Consider the following 15934-nt stretch of genomic DNA (forward strand, 5'->3'; position numbering starts at 1 on the left):
GAGGTTAAGCGCTATAAAACTGGTTCAATCCACCATTTTCTGTTTTTAAAAGTGTCTGTACCAAGTCAAGAATAAGACTTTTACTGTTTATTCGTTTGATGCGTTTATCATTTGATTTCACCATTTGCTTTACGACTTTCAGTTGTGAATTGTCATCGGAGTTCATTATTTTTGTGATTTTACTTTATATCTTCATGCAAAACAAATACACAAATCATAATAATTGCATTCATCAAAACGTACATAATGTCCGATGTTCTTGTCGAAAATAAACACTTTTATGCTTATGACCTTTGTGTGCATCGGCATTCATTAAAGAGAAAATATTATTTATGAGTTTGACTGTCCCTTTGTATCTTTTGTCCCTATTTAATATATCTTAAATATGAATTCGAGTTTACATCACTCTTATCGCGCAATCCACAAACTGTGTCACACATTCAAATCAATTCAAAATATTTATTCTTTAAATATCAAATGTTCATTTAAACAAAAGCATTGGACAAAAGGCATTGCCTATAGCTCTACAAACATTTACTAATACAAGATGTGTTGAATAAACTTATAGTATATAATATATTCTGGTAAGTCATTCATTGATGCAGTGACTTAGGTGATTATTCCTCCACTTCCTGACATATTTAATTGGATATCCATATATAAATAGTCACTATGTGAACCTTAACAAGTGTTCACTACTGAAAATGAGGTCAAATTTTATACCACACAAATAAGTAATGAGAACGAATAAAATGAATCGTTTACGTCCTATTTACTCAATTTCACAAACTCACTCCAACAAATTGTTTTATTTGTATAATAATAAGAATTATTAGCTCTTATTTTGCAAATCACAAGTAATTAAGTGAACCATTTTATTGCAAAACTGTTGAAAAAATTTATATCAGAATTATTAGTACAAAATATGAAATAAAATATTAATAAATTTAATTGCAAAAAGATGCTTACACAATTGATTTTTTCCCCCCAGTATTTTTCTATCTAAGATATTAGGTTTATCATCGATTAAAACATACAAGTTGTAGATTTCAAAACAGACATATTACAATACAGATTTTAAAAATCAGCCAGTTTCATGAATATATTGTTACACATAGAAATATACATACAAGTAGAAATAAATCAACCTTAATATATAAAAGAGCTCTCCTGGAATCCTTTCTATATCTTATGCAAATTGCAAATAAAAATGTTCCTAAAACAAATGTCATGTACGTGGTCGGCATTTGGGCTATTTCAATATTAAATAAAAATCAAATTGAACAATTAAGTATTCAAAAACAAAAATGAATTGTACAGCTCACGTTTCTCAAATTTTCCAAAGTGAAACAATATAAGTACTTTTTATATAGTTAAAACGTAATTTTACAGAGTACACAAAAATCAATAAACGCGATAAACGAATTGTGTATATACACCTTTGATAACTATTTACACCACTGGGTCCATGCCACTGCTGTCGGACGTTTCGTCCCAGAAGGTATCACCAGCCCAGTAGTCAGCACTTCAGTGTTGACACGAATATCAATTATATGGTAATTTTTGTAAATTTTCTATCTACAAAACATTGAATTTTGAAAAACAAAGGATTTTTTTTCCCAGGAGTAAATTACCATAGTCGTAATTTGGCACAACTTTTTGAAATTCGGGTCCTCAATGCTCTTACACTTTGTATTTGTTTGGCTTTTTAACTATTTTGGTCTGAGCGTCACTGATTAGTCTTATGTAGACGAAACGCGCGTCTGGCGTATTTTTTTTAATTTTAATCCTGGTACTTTTGATAACTATTGTAATAAAACAAAACAATGTATGACTTCATCATCTGTCTCTCTATTTGTATCAAAAGAAATTAACATGCACGTAATATCAGCTTGCATTTGTTTAAATCCGGTTATGACGTCAACTGTTCTAGCATTCCTCTGAATGTATATTTTGACGGCATGAAAAAAGACGACCATGTCTTTTGACGTCAAAAAGAAGAAACACATCTTTTTAAATCACCCATTGTCGTTTAATACGATATTTATCAACTCTCGACTGTTAAATTTTAAATATTTAACTGTCTCGAGTAGACAAACATCGGAACACATTCAATGCATTGGTAAAATCTATGTTTATAAGCTGAAATTAGAAGAACAGATAATTTGATATAGGAAGTTCACAAAAAATGACAACTATTATTCGGAATATTTAAAAACGAATTTGTCATTTTACTGACTTTGAATATGCACTTCATGAAGAAAATTGAGGATTAACCTTACTTTCCAAATATTATAATTAAAATATTTATAGTTCCGGTAAATTGACAAAAGACGGACGAAAGATACCAAAGGGACAGTCAAACTCATATTTCTAAAACAAACTGACAACGCCAAGGCTAAAAATGAAAAAAAACTAAAAGACAAACAATATTGCACATGACATAACATAGAAAACTAAAGAATAAACAACACGATCCCCACAAAAAAACTAGGGCTGATCTCAGTTGCTACGGAAGGGTAAGCACAAAATATGTAAACGTGAAGATAATGTTAATACAGCAGCAACAACTGTGTAAACCTTCATCAAATAATGTAACAAATCTGCATTAAATATTTAAGGTGGTACCCAACACTTTCATTAAAATTAATTTGGCTCGTGTAATTTTCACAAAATTTTGACAATGTATTTACTTTGATCCTTTGACAAAAATATAAAAGTTTCAAAAAATTTGAACGAACCATTTTATTAGAAAAAATACACGGGTTACATAGCAGTTTGACAGACAGTAATTTTGATCATTGAGAAGCTGAAAATTCCCTTGACAACACAACGTATTAAAACGTTTAGCTTATTTTACAGAGTTATCTCCCTGTAGTGTTAGGTACCACCTTGAGGAAGGATACAAAATAAATCTGAAGAAGACACCATGCAGGTGTAGCAAAAAATGATTTTGATCCACGATTCTCTTCATACACATGTAGGAAAATGCTTATACCAAGTAAGGAAAATGACGATTGTTTTTCATTCATTTGATGTGTTTGAGTGCTTGATTTTGTTTATTTGATAAAGGGCTTTTTGTTTTGAATTTTACTATGACATGCTGGAGCTCGTTAATCGTGTTTATTTTACTTTTCGATAAAGACGACAACAAAAACCAATTTTGCTGATAGTACATACTGTTTAACATGCATATAGTACATACTGTTTAACATGCATATAGTATATACTGTTTAACATGCATATAGTACATACTGTTTAACAGCATATAGTACACACTGTTTAACATACATATAGTACATACTGTTTAACATGCATATAGTACATACTGTTGAACATGCATATAGTACATACTGTTGAACATGCATATAGTACATACTGTTGAACATGCATATAGTACATACTGTTTAACATGCATATAGTACATACTGTTTAACATGCATATAGCACATACTGTTTAACATGCATATATTACATACTGTTTAACATGCATATAGTACATACTGTTTAACATGCATATAGTACATACTGTTTAACATGCATAAAGTACATACTGTTTAACATGCATATAGTACATACTGTTTAACAGCATATAGTACATACTGTTTAACATGCATATAGTACATACTGTTTAACATGCATATAGTACAAACTGTTTAACATGCATATAGTACATACTGTTTAACATGCATATAGTACATACTGTTTAACATGCATATAGCACATACTGTTTAACATGCATATAGTACATACTGTTTAACATGCATATAGTACATACTGTTTAACATGCATAAAGTAAATACTTTCTCTATAAAATAAAACAATTCAAAAATGTAAATGCATCTCCAAACGGCGCAATGTCGCCCTCATTTGCCGAATAAATTCCGAATGAGAACTGAATATAAAATAAATGAGTTAAATGCTACAAATATCCACCAAAGTTCAAATAAATTACTAGATATTATGAACTATAGGCAATCGTCCTTTTTTTCACAATGAATAATCAATCAACTTCAAAGATGTTTTAATATGTTTCAAAACCACGATTCCGGATACTTATATGATATTCGTCAATGAACTAGCTATTTCTTTTTCATTTTAAGTACTAAACAAGGTAACAGCCATATTTTTGTTTATTAACAGTTGTCAGTTAGAATGGGATAATTGATCAAAGTAATACCGCACGTTTTACCAGTTAAATAGTTGAATATATATATACATATAATCTTCAAAAGGAAGCACTAATCAAATGTCACATTTTAGTATGTTTTCAACTAAGATTTCATGATTCTATATATGAAATGTATAACTTCGTCTCATCATGCAGCCTTCAATACTGAGAAATCTACAGCATTAATCAATGTTCGGAAATGCATATGGTAACATGAAACAATTAAACCGATCGAACTAATTGTCTAGCTATATTTTAAAACAGTATGATTTATGAAAAAATTAAACGACAGACATTATCAAACGCTAGTCACATTAGACAGAATAACGAACTTCTGACTTTAAATAGACACTGAAAAAATGTGGCGACGCTTATCATCAATTCTCTGTAATAATGGACCAAATATGAAATTTTTTGGCCAGATTATTTTTTTAGTTGAAATGGTCCAAACTAACAGTCAAATTAAGAAAAAATCAATAAAAAAATCTGAACAGTCTGGTTGCCAGGGAAACCACGTAACATCATATGCATATATTAGTATATCAAGGAGAAATGGCTAACATTGTATTTTATGGTAAAAATGAGATAAAGCATATCATTTTTTGTTATTGTAATGGGTATAAGAGAAGATTTCAATTGTTTAAACTGCTAACTGACAAATATTTTGAATAAAAAAAGTTTTTTGGTACATAAGGTGGTCCACTTAACACAAAAATCAGCATGATATTTGTCGATTTTTGTCATTTTTCCGAAAACGCAGACATCCTCACAGAAAAGACTATTAAATCTAAAATTATTAATGTTTTGTCAACCTAATGCTGAAAAAAAAATTCTTGGGTAAATGTTGCAAAAAGTTGCCAATAGAAGAATATAAGTCATTGTAATTTACCCTGAAATCCCCCCTTTTTAGGTTCTATTTGTAAATTAATATTTCATATGAACATTTTCATGATAAATTAGTCCTTTCTTATGAAAACAACTATTTTCAGATGTATTGAGGGTAATAAGATCAGACTAAATATTCCAGCAATTAAAATGTTCATGCTTAAACTAATCTGGATGTAGTTTCGAAAAATGAGTTATTTCCCTTTTTTTTTTAAATTTCGTTCAAGAGATAGAAGAAAAAAAAAACTGTAGCAGCAATAACATTTAGGAGACAACTTGATTATACTATTTCTGGATCATAATTCCTTATTTGACAGCTTTACAACAATTATAAGTAAAGTAATCCACAGATAGTGACATACTGAATTATGAATGTTGCCTACAGGTCCATTTTAATACGACCGCTGGTCGTATATTGGTATGACGTTGGCGTCGTCCGAAGACAATTGTTTTTCGCACTATACCTTAAGTATAAGGAAATAGAAATATATGAGAGTAAAACACAAGGTTTATGACCATAAAAGGAAGGTTTGGATTGTGTTTGGGAGTTTTGGTCCCAACAGTTTAGGAATTCGGGGCAAAAAAGAACCCAAATAAGCATTTTTCTTGATTTTCGCTCGATAACCTTATTATAAGTAAACAGAAATCTGTGAAATTTTAGCATAAGGTCATGACCACATATGCAAGGTTGGGATTGCTTTTTCGAGTTTTGGTCCCAACAGTTAAGGAATAAGGGACCAAAAAAATGTGCCAAATAAGCATTTTACTTGGTTTTTGCTCAATAACTTTAGTATAAGTAAATAGATAAAGAAAGGCAACAGTAGTATACCGCTGTTCAAAACTCATAAATCCATGGACAAAAAACAAAATCGGAGCAACAAACCAAAACCGAGGGAAACGCATTAAATATAAGAGGAGAACAACGACACAACAGCACACAGAAACGGACCAAGCAACAGACAATACACCACGAGAATAACAAATATAACATCAAAACCAAATACATGAATATGGGATAGACAAGTACCGTGCCACGTCTTATCTCAAAAATAAGAGAAAACAGAAACGACTCAACGTTAAAATGCAACACACACACAGAAACGAACAATATTATAACAATGGCCATCTTCCTGACTTGGTACAGGACACTTTTAAAGGGGAATAAAAGTGGTGGGTTGAACCTGGTTTTAAGGCATGCCAAACCTCGCACTTTAATGGCACAGTTAAATATAACATTGAAATGAAAACAAAAAAATACAGGACTACAATACAAATAAAAAGCAGAACATATTAGACAAAGAAAAGCATGATTTATAGATAACAAAAAGCATCAGGTTTAAAATTCAATACGCCAAAAACGTGTCTAGTCCACACGAGACTCACCAGTGACGAAAAAAATACAAAATTGTACAGCACTGAAGATCAAAAGTTGAAAAGGTTTTGCCAAATACGGCATTGTTTGTATGTCCAGGATAAGAACATTCATATTATATAAAACAATTAACACTATTGCAAACAGTAAATTTTAACAAATGAATATGAAAGAGATATACATAATGAAACTGAAGTAAAAACTAATTACAGAAAACTAAACCCGAATACATAACGCCCAGATATACAAGAAATAGAAATCTATGAAATGTTTGGGTTGATTTATGGATTTTTTGTCCCAACAGTTTAGGAATTCGGGGCAAAAAGAACCCAAATAAGCATTTTTCTTGATTTTCGCTTAATAACCTTAGTATAAGTAAACAGAAATCTGTGAAATTTTGCCATAAGGTCATGACCACATATGCAAGGTTGGGATTGCTTTTTCGAGTTTTGGTCCCAACAGTTAAGGAATAAGGGACCAAAAAAGGTCCAACAGTTTAGGAATTAGGGACCAAAAGGTTTTAAAGTTAAACTTTGTTTGATTTCATCAAAAAATGAATTATTGGGGTTCTTTGATATGCCAAATCAAACCGTGTATTTAGATTCTTAGTTTTTCGTCCTGCTTTCAAATTGGTCTACATTAAGGTCCAAAGGGTCCAAGATTAAACTTAGTTTGATTTTAACAAAAATGAATTCTTGGAGTTCTTTGATATGCTGAATCTAAACATGTTCTTAGTTTTTCGATTATGGACCCAGTTTTGAATATAAAGTTTTGAAATTGGTCCAATTTGGGGTCCAAAATTAAACTTTGTTTGATTTCAACAAAAATTGAATATAAGGGATTCTTCAATATGTTGAATCTAGCCGTGTATTTAGAGTTTTAATATTTGGGGCTGGTTATCAAATTGGTCCACATTGAGGTCTAATGGGTCTAAAATTGAACATTATTTGATTTCATCAAAATATGAATTATTGGGGTTCCACGATTTCCTGATATTAACCATGTATTTAGATTTTGGATATTGGACCATAATCATGATAATGAATAATAAATGTACAATTTAAAAATTTTAAGTTTTAGTTCTTACACATGATCATTCTGTATCAGAAACCTATGTTGTGTCAACTATTTTAAAATCAAAATCCAAATGCAGGGCTGTTTCAAGATTAAATGTTGTGTCCATACTTGCCCCAACTGTTCAGGGTTAGACCTATGCGGTCGTATAAAGCTGCGCCTTGTGGAGCATCTGGTTAAAACAATTTGTGACAAAATTTGTGACATGTATTACACTGAAATATCACATTGAAACTCTGAGTATTAAAAACTTTCAACTATGAAACACAAGGTACACGTTAGACAGAAATTGATCAATAAATTGTGTAACTGTCATCTGAAACATATTCAAAGCAAATAGAGCTCAAAAAAAGAAAAAAAAACACTTGTTAATATAAAAAAGAAGATGCGGTGTGATTGCTAATGAGACAACAACCCAAAAAAGAGACCAAAATGACAAACATGTGAAGTTCCCGATTCCTATTAAGTCAGGAAAATAAATATCTAAGCAAGGAAAGGGAAATACTACAGTATAAGAAATTTCCAATGAGTAGGCTTCTTTTTTAAAGTTTTGTTCTAAAATTCAACAATGGGCTATCTTATTTTATTTTTCTAAACAGGTAGAAAATTCATGCCTGAATGTTATTCAATTAACCCTGTTAACCTATTTTTTCACATTTCATATGAATTATATAATTTTTCAAAAGTAGTATTTTGCTCTTTGAAAGATTGGATGACAATCATTTGCTCAAGAAAAAAGAAAATTTCCATCTGCCTTTGAGTTAAGTCTGACATATATGTCACTTTGATAAAAGTATTTTGCATAAATATAGACCAATGTCCTAATTTTGGCCAAAGCACTCCATTGCCGTCTCATTTTTCCTATTCTTGTTTATAAAATATATTGTTTAAAAACATTTTCACAACAGTATCATGTGTATGATACATATATTGATGTGATACCGTCAAAACAAAATGATTTATAGTTCAAACAATTTAAAGTAAACACATGTATTAAAAATAACTTGAATACATGCGGATCTAGTCATGTTGGGCCAAAGACAATAAGAATCTATAAGGCAATTAGCGAATGTCTATATATATAACAAAAAAAAATCACTTAAAAGAAAATATCAAAACCTTTTTTCTTTTAAAAATAATTGAAGTATGAATATGAAAGAACAACAGTAGCACTGCCACTGATACTTAATAAAATTAGCATCTGCCTAAAGTACACTTCATTCCAAAATTACGGTTTTTCAACAAAGATGTAGTATTTTGTCCTCTAACCTTTACTTTAAATTGAATTGAAGAAGAAAAAAATACCAAGTTATAGGTTCGATTTTGATCAAAAGAGTTTTTCCTTATAATAACTCAAGGTATACCCTGTAAAATAAATTGATTCTGAAAATCCCCAATTTTTAAACATAAAACCCAAATTTTCCATGAATCTAGTAATTAATGAACCCATTTTGTTTAATTCAGTATTTAAAGAAAATCATTTGAAGCATCCATCTTACAATTCTTTGATTTTAGTGCCTCTCTATTTCTATATTTTTTGTGCCAAAAAAAATAATTAAAAAAAATTGTGTCACTACCTCAAAATTTAAAAAATGCTTACCCAGAGATATTTTTTCATTAATGATTAGCTAAATATCTTATCTTTAAGTGTAGTGTGTCACTTTTTGGCTATTTCTGCAAAAAAAATTATTGTAGGGACCAAATTTGGTCGAATTTTACTCTTTTTGCTTAAAATCCACAGTACCTTAAATAGCTATTAGCTCTGATATTCTATACTGTATTTCACCATATATGATTTACGTTAATGAATATATTTTTAAAAAGCATATTCTGTTATCCATTTAATGATAAACTATTTAAAGCTATCTGTCATAATGAATGAGCTGTTCATAATTACAATTTGGTCATTTTGAGGTAAATTTTTGCTTGGTTGCTAAGGAAATCTATGTTCCTTAGCAACCGACAAGAAGGACTGGGATGATTAAGATTTTAAACTGATTTTTATGAATAATGCAACTCACTTTGATGTTAGAGGTAGTTTTTCTATCAACTTATTTTTTTCATGTGGCCAGCTGTAGGTTGATGCATACAGAGAATTGATGTTGATATGTTTGAATATGTCCAAATCTCATATAACTTGTACATGGGCACATGTTGCATGCTACAGTAAAAGACGTAACGTAAGAGATCGACACAAATGCAAAAAAATTCAAACATTTAACTTATCACATACCGAAACTAGGGACTCTAAAGAGCTTGTGTCGCTCAGCTTGGTCTATATGAATATTAAACAAAGGAAGCAGATGGGTTCATGGCATGAAAATTGACTATAAAAGACTGATTTGTAATCTTACTTTGCTGAACATTTTTGTAAAAGATTACTGAGATTTACAAAAAATGGTTAAAATTGACTATAAAGGGCAATAACTACTAAAAGGGTCAACTGACAATTTCCGATTTCGGTCATGAAAACTAATTTGTAAATCTTACCCTGTTGAACATAAATATTATTGCTGTTTACAGTTTATCTCTATATATAGTTATATTCAAGATAATAACCATAAACAGCAAACATTCCTTTAAATTACCAATTCAGGGGCAGCAACCCAACAACGGGTTGTCAGATCCATCTGAACATTTCAGGGTAGATAGATCTTCACCTAATTAAAAAAATTACCCTTGTCAGTTTTGCTCTAAATGCTTTGGATTCTGAGTTATAAGCCAAAAACTGCATTTTACCTCTTTGTTCTATTTTTAGCCGTGGTGGCCATCTTTGTAAGATAGCCGGGTCATCGGACACATTTTTAAACGAGATAACCAAAAGATAATTGTGGTAAAGTTTGGATAAATTTGACCCAGTAGTTTCAGAGGAGAAGATTTTTGTAAAAGATTACTTAGATTTACGAAAAATGGTTAAATAGTTATCAAAGGTACCAGGATTATAATTTAGTACGCCACATTGACTATAAAGGAAAATAACTCCTAAACGGGTCAACTGACTTTTTGGTCATGTTGACTTAATTAAAAAAAAAATATTTTTTAACATTATTGCTGTTTACAGTTTATTTCTACCAATAATAATTTTCAAGATAATAACCAAAAAAAGTAAAATTTCCTTAAAATTACCAATTCAGGGGCAGCAACCCAACAACGGGTTATCTGATTCATCTGAAAATTTCAGGGCAGATAGATCTTGACCTGATCAATATTTTTTCTCTGTCAGATTGTCTAAATGCTTCGGCTTTTTAGTTATAATCCAAAATTGAAGTTTACCTCTTGGTTGGTTGGCCGGGTCACCGGACACTTTTTTTTAAATTAAATACCCAAATGATGATTGCGGCAAAGTTTGGTTTAATTTGGCCCAGTAGTTTCAGAGGAGAAGACTTAAAAGTTAACGACGACGGACGACGGACGATGGACGCAAAGTGATGAGAAAAGCTCTTGTGGCCTTTCGGATAAGGTGAGCTAAAAAAAATGACGCGCATTTACTCACAGCGATTATATATTTGTCACAAAGGTATAAATCGCACTCTCTCAGACTAAATTAATCATCAGTACGCATCATTTACTTGTAAATTAATATTACAGTAATTTATACGCGAGTAGTATTTTGGTATCAAACAAGACTCTTAATTTGACTGCAATGCTTTATAGTATGTAACTTAATGAAATTTCATTCGAAAGCCTTACAACTGTTCTTTCTGTTAGGTCGGTTGTAATTTAAGTCCGTTGCATAGTGTGATTTCGGTTACATCATAATTCACCATAATTCAACCACTTTTCTCCGTCTTGTTTTATACTTTGTTTATTCACATTAAAAAATTGCAAGTTAAGCAAATCAAATGCAAATTGAAAAGTTTATTGTTCAATATATTTTACAGAAATGTGCAATTTTTAACCGATACTCCAAACTTTTATAAACTGCTCTTCAATCTAATTGTTTTAAAGAATCAATAGTGATTTGCTCATCTCAAAAACATAATATCACGTTCTTGGAAATAACAAATTGTTTGTGAAATTATCTTTTGTTGACGAAAGTTAATTTTAAAATATATAAACATTAACATATTTTTAAAACAACATTTTAGCTTTAAAGATGCTTATTTGTTATATTTACAAGAAATCTACCAGGAAATTTGTGTTAAATTATAACTAATTGTGTAAAGATGTTAATATCAGTGAAAATACACCTACTTCATGTAATTGTAGTAATTTCGCATGCATTTATGGACCAATTTCCCATGTTATAACAGGAGATCTTAACATCGTTCAAGACCGAGAGTTAAAATCATTCCTCAGTAAAGGACCTAAATATCGTCCCCGTCAGTTATTAATTGGAATGAGTGTCGTAATATCATCCACGACTCACTTCGTACTTACTGTTTGAAATGGTTTAAACGGGAAAAGGCTGACAAAAAATCTTTGGACTCTTTTTTTAATTCATTTATGAACATAGTTGATATACGTATTCAACATTTTAAAGAACATTTTAATATTAAGAATAACCACAATATACCTATTTCTCGTATGAAACATAAACTAAAAGAACTAGCCAAGGAATTTGTTTTTGTCTCGCCCGATAAAGCTGCGTATGATGATAAATTGTTCAAATAAGGCCTTCGAAAATAGTGGAATTAATTACTTTTGTCTCGCCCGATAAAGCTGCTAATGATAATAAATTGTTCAAATAAGGCCTTCGAAAATAGTGAAATTAATTACTTTTGTCTCGCCCGATAAAGCTGCTTATGATAATAAATTGTTCAAATAAGGCCTTCGAAAATAGTGGAATTAATTACTTTTGTCTCGCCCGATAAAGCTGCTAATGATAATAAATTGCTTAAATAAAGCCTTCGAAAATAGTGGAATTAATTACTTTTAGAGTTTCAAAAACTCCTTGGAAGAACTTGATAAATTGCATGCCTATATTGATGATTTTGAACCTGTTCAAAGTTTTGATTTTTCTACCCTCTATATACCACATCGCCTCACATTCTCATTAATAAAAAAAATCACCCACCTTATTAAATGTGCATTTAAAAAGTCAGAATGTGAATATATATGTTCAAACTCTTTTATGTCATTTTTTAGTTGCAATAAACAAACAAAAAACTATGTCAATTGGACATGCTTTGATCCTGTATATGCCCTTAACTTTTTACTAAATAACATTTGTGTTCGCTTTGAAGATTCCGTATATTGTCAGGTTATCGGAATTCCAATGGGGACTAACTGTACACCACTTATTGTAGACATGTTTTTGTATTGCTATGAGTTACAATTTATGACAAAAATCAGCAACGACCCATCGAAACAACATCTCATAAACAAATTTAATAATACTTTAAGATATTTGGATGATATTTTGGCTCTCAATAATGACGACTTCAGTATGTTTACTAAAGAAATGTATCCTGTTGAAAATACTTTAAATAACGCTAATACTAACAATGACCAATGCCCTTTCCTTGATCTTGATATCTATATCACTAACGGAAAGCTTAATACTACAATTTATGATAAAAGAGATGGTTTTTAATTTCCTATCGTTTATTATCCATTTTTAGATGGTGACGTTCCCTTGTCACCATCTTACGGTGTTTATATATCTCAACTTGTACGATTCGCTCGTTTATTTAACAATTTTGTAAATGAAACGAGAGAAATTTATGCATTACTGAAAAGTTATTACATCAGGGTTTTCGATATCACAAACTAGTCAAAACATTACTAAATTGTATCATCGGTATAAATACATCATTCGTAAATTTAGCTCAACATGAAGACGTCTTATACGTTCAGGTATCTCACATTCAATTTGTTATGGAAATATTCTTTATGAAGCACAAAAATGTCAGTATTCACCTCAGAAACTAACAAAATTTTTAAATATACTTATTAAGAATGGATATAGTTACGATACTGTTGCCAGGTCATTAAAGATTGTTTATTTTGGCGTTAATATTGATTCATTTATAGGGTCTTTGCATCGGAACTAAACACATTTATTCAAAAACCAACCAGTTGTTGGCATGACACAGTTTATGTTCTTCTTATATATGTTATGATTGTATGATACTAAACCCATAAAGGGAAGTTTTGTGCCTGATATTAATATGATGGAATCATAATTTTTGAATCAGTTTAATTGCAATCTGGAGCTGGCATGTCAGTAAACTGCTAGAAGTCTGTTGTTATCTATGTATTATCGTCATTTTGTTTATTTTCTTCGGTTACATCTTCTGACATCAGACGCGGACTTCTCTTGAATTGAGTTTTAAATGTGCATATTGTTATGCATTTACTTGTCTTCATTGGCTAGAGGTATAGGGAGAGGGTTAAGATCTCATAAACATGTTTAATCCCGCCGCATTTTTGCGTCTGTTCAAAGTCAGGAGCCTCTGGCTTGTATTTGTTTAATTTTAGTTTCTTGTGTACAATTTGGAAATTAGTATGGCGTTCATTATCACTGAACTAGTATATATTTGTTAAGGGGCCAGCTGAAGGACGCGTCCGGGTGGGGAATGTCTCGCTACATTTAAGACCTGTTGGTGACCTTCTGCTGTTATATTTTTCTATGGTCGGGTTGATGTCTGTTTGACACATTCCCCTTTTTCATTCTCATTTTTATTATAAACTTAATGTTATACAGTAACTGCAAACGTCTGATATCAAAAGCAAGAAATATTGGTAATTTGCTGATGTGGAAAGTCATTATTTAGTTCAATTTTTCAGCAAGCTTCAACATGTTGAAATCTGTAAAGTTTCCTCGATTCAAAGTTTAGCAACAATTTTAATTCGACATTCAATAAACATTGGACAATCAAACAAAAAATATAACTCACTTTTTTCGAGTATCTTCCACTCTGTATGGTAAATTTATATTTCTAAATTGGGCTAGGTATGGCCTCTCAAGTTCAAATGTACGTAAGTTTTAACAGAAATTGTCTATCCCAAATTCATGTATTTGGTTATGATGTTATATTTGTTATTATCCTGGGATTTTTCTGATTTGGTCATCCTCTTATAATTAATGCGTGTACCTCGGTTTCAGTTTATTACCCTGATTTAGTTTTTTGTCCATGGATTAGTGGGTTTTGAACAGCGGTATACTACTGTTGCCTTTATTTAGTTTCAAAGACTGTTTCAAAGTTTCAAAATGTAGTAGTTTTGAAATGTTATGGACAGAACTCCTCCAGATGTCTGAATACAGACGAAAAAAATCAACCAATAACATGTCGACCTCTGATTTCTAATGGCAAAAATGTCTCAAATGTCTTTTTAAAATTTTACTACACCGATTACTTTTACAGCGATCATAGTCTATGTTGAATGCTTATTTGGTGATGTAATTACTCTCAAATCGAATAAGTCTATTTCAGTATCTCACCATGTTGATCTAATGCCGATACTGACTCTTGTAATCTTCAATAGTAACGAGTTACTCGGTTCTAAGTATTGTCTATTGAATGATATTTTCGGTATCCCCATTCATCAGACGCATAATCAAATATAGGGGCAATATTTTTCGTATATGTTATATCCAAAGTCTTTAATATTATTGATGTTAGCAATACTCCCAAGTGTTCGTCCGCCATATTTATCAAGAAGATCTTCATTCAAAAAGCTATACTTGTACTGGTGGACTAACTCCAACTAATTCCTGCCTAGGGTGAAATTGAATTCAGTTTTTTTTTGGATCAACCTTTTTTGAAATGAGTACATTTCGCTTTTCAATGTTAATCAATAGTCGCCACGGCTTACACCATTGGTGAAATTTATAAGGAAAATATTAAAGATCCAATTCCGATTGCGCTAATATATATATAGCTATGTCATTCACGTACAATAAAATTGACAATTTCCTATTCTCTTATTCTGTTCATATGATTAGATCGTTCAGTTTCTTTAATAGATCATTGATATATATTGAGAAAAGTGTCGGGAATAAATTTACCTCCTGTTTTACGTCCAATTTACAGTTAAACCAACTTGTGTGTTTGCCATTTTATCAGACGCAGGATTTGACATTCTCAAAGATGCTTTTACAGAGTTGTACAGTTTGCCATCAATATTATGTATGAGAAGTTTATACAGCATTATATCCGTTTCTATGCAGTCAAAACATTTTCTTAGATCAATAAATGCTACAAAGGGAGACTTATTATTACGGACAATACTATTCAGCGAATACATTTGATCATCACAAGATAGATTTTCAAACGCCGTTCTGTTTGTTTGCGAGTATATCTATACTTTCTAAATACTGCGTAATTCGTTTGTTAATGAAAGCTCTATACAGTTTGATTATACTAGTACACGATAGTACTTCATTGGCAGTCGGGAATTTTCAGAACACTGTATCGAATTTCATCAAAACCACTCGCAGACTTTGATTTGGCTTGCATAACGACATTGTTAATTTCATGTTGAGT

Source organism: Mytilus trossulus, chromosome 7, assembly GCF_036588685.1.
Source record: "Mytilus trossulus isolate FHL-02 chromosome 7, PNRI_Mtr1.1.1.hap1, whole genome shotgun sequence".
NCBI classification, from domain to species: Eukaryota; Metazoa; Mollusca; class Bivalvia; order Mytilida; family Mytilidae; genus Mytilus; species Mytilus trossulus.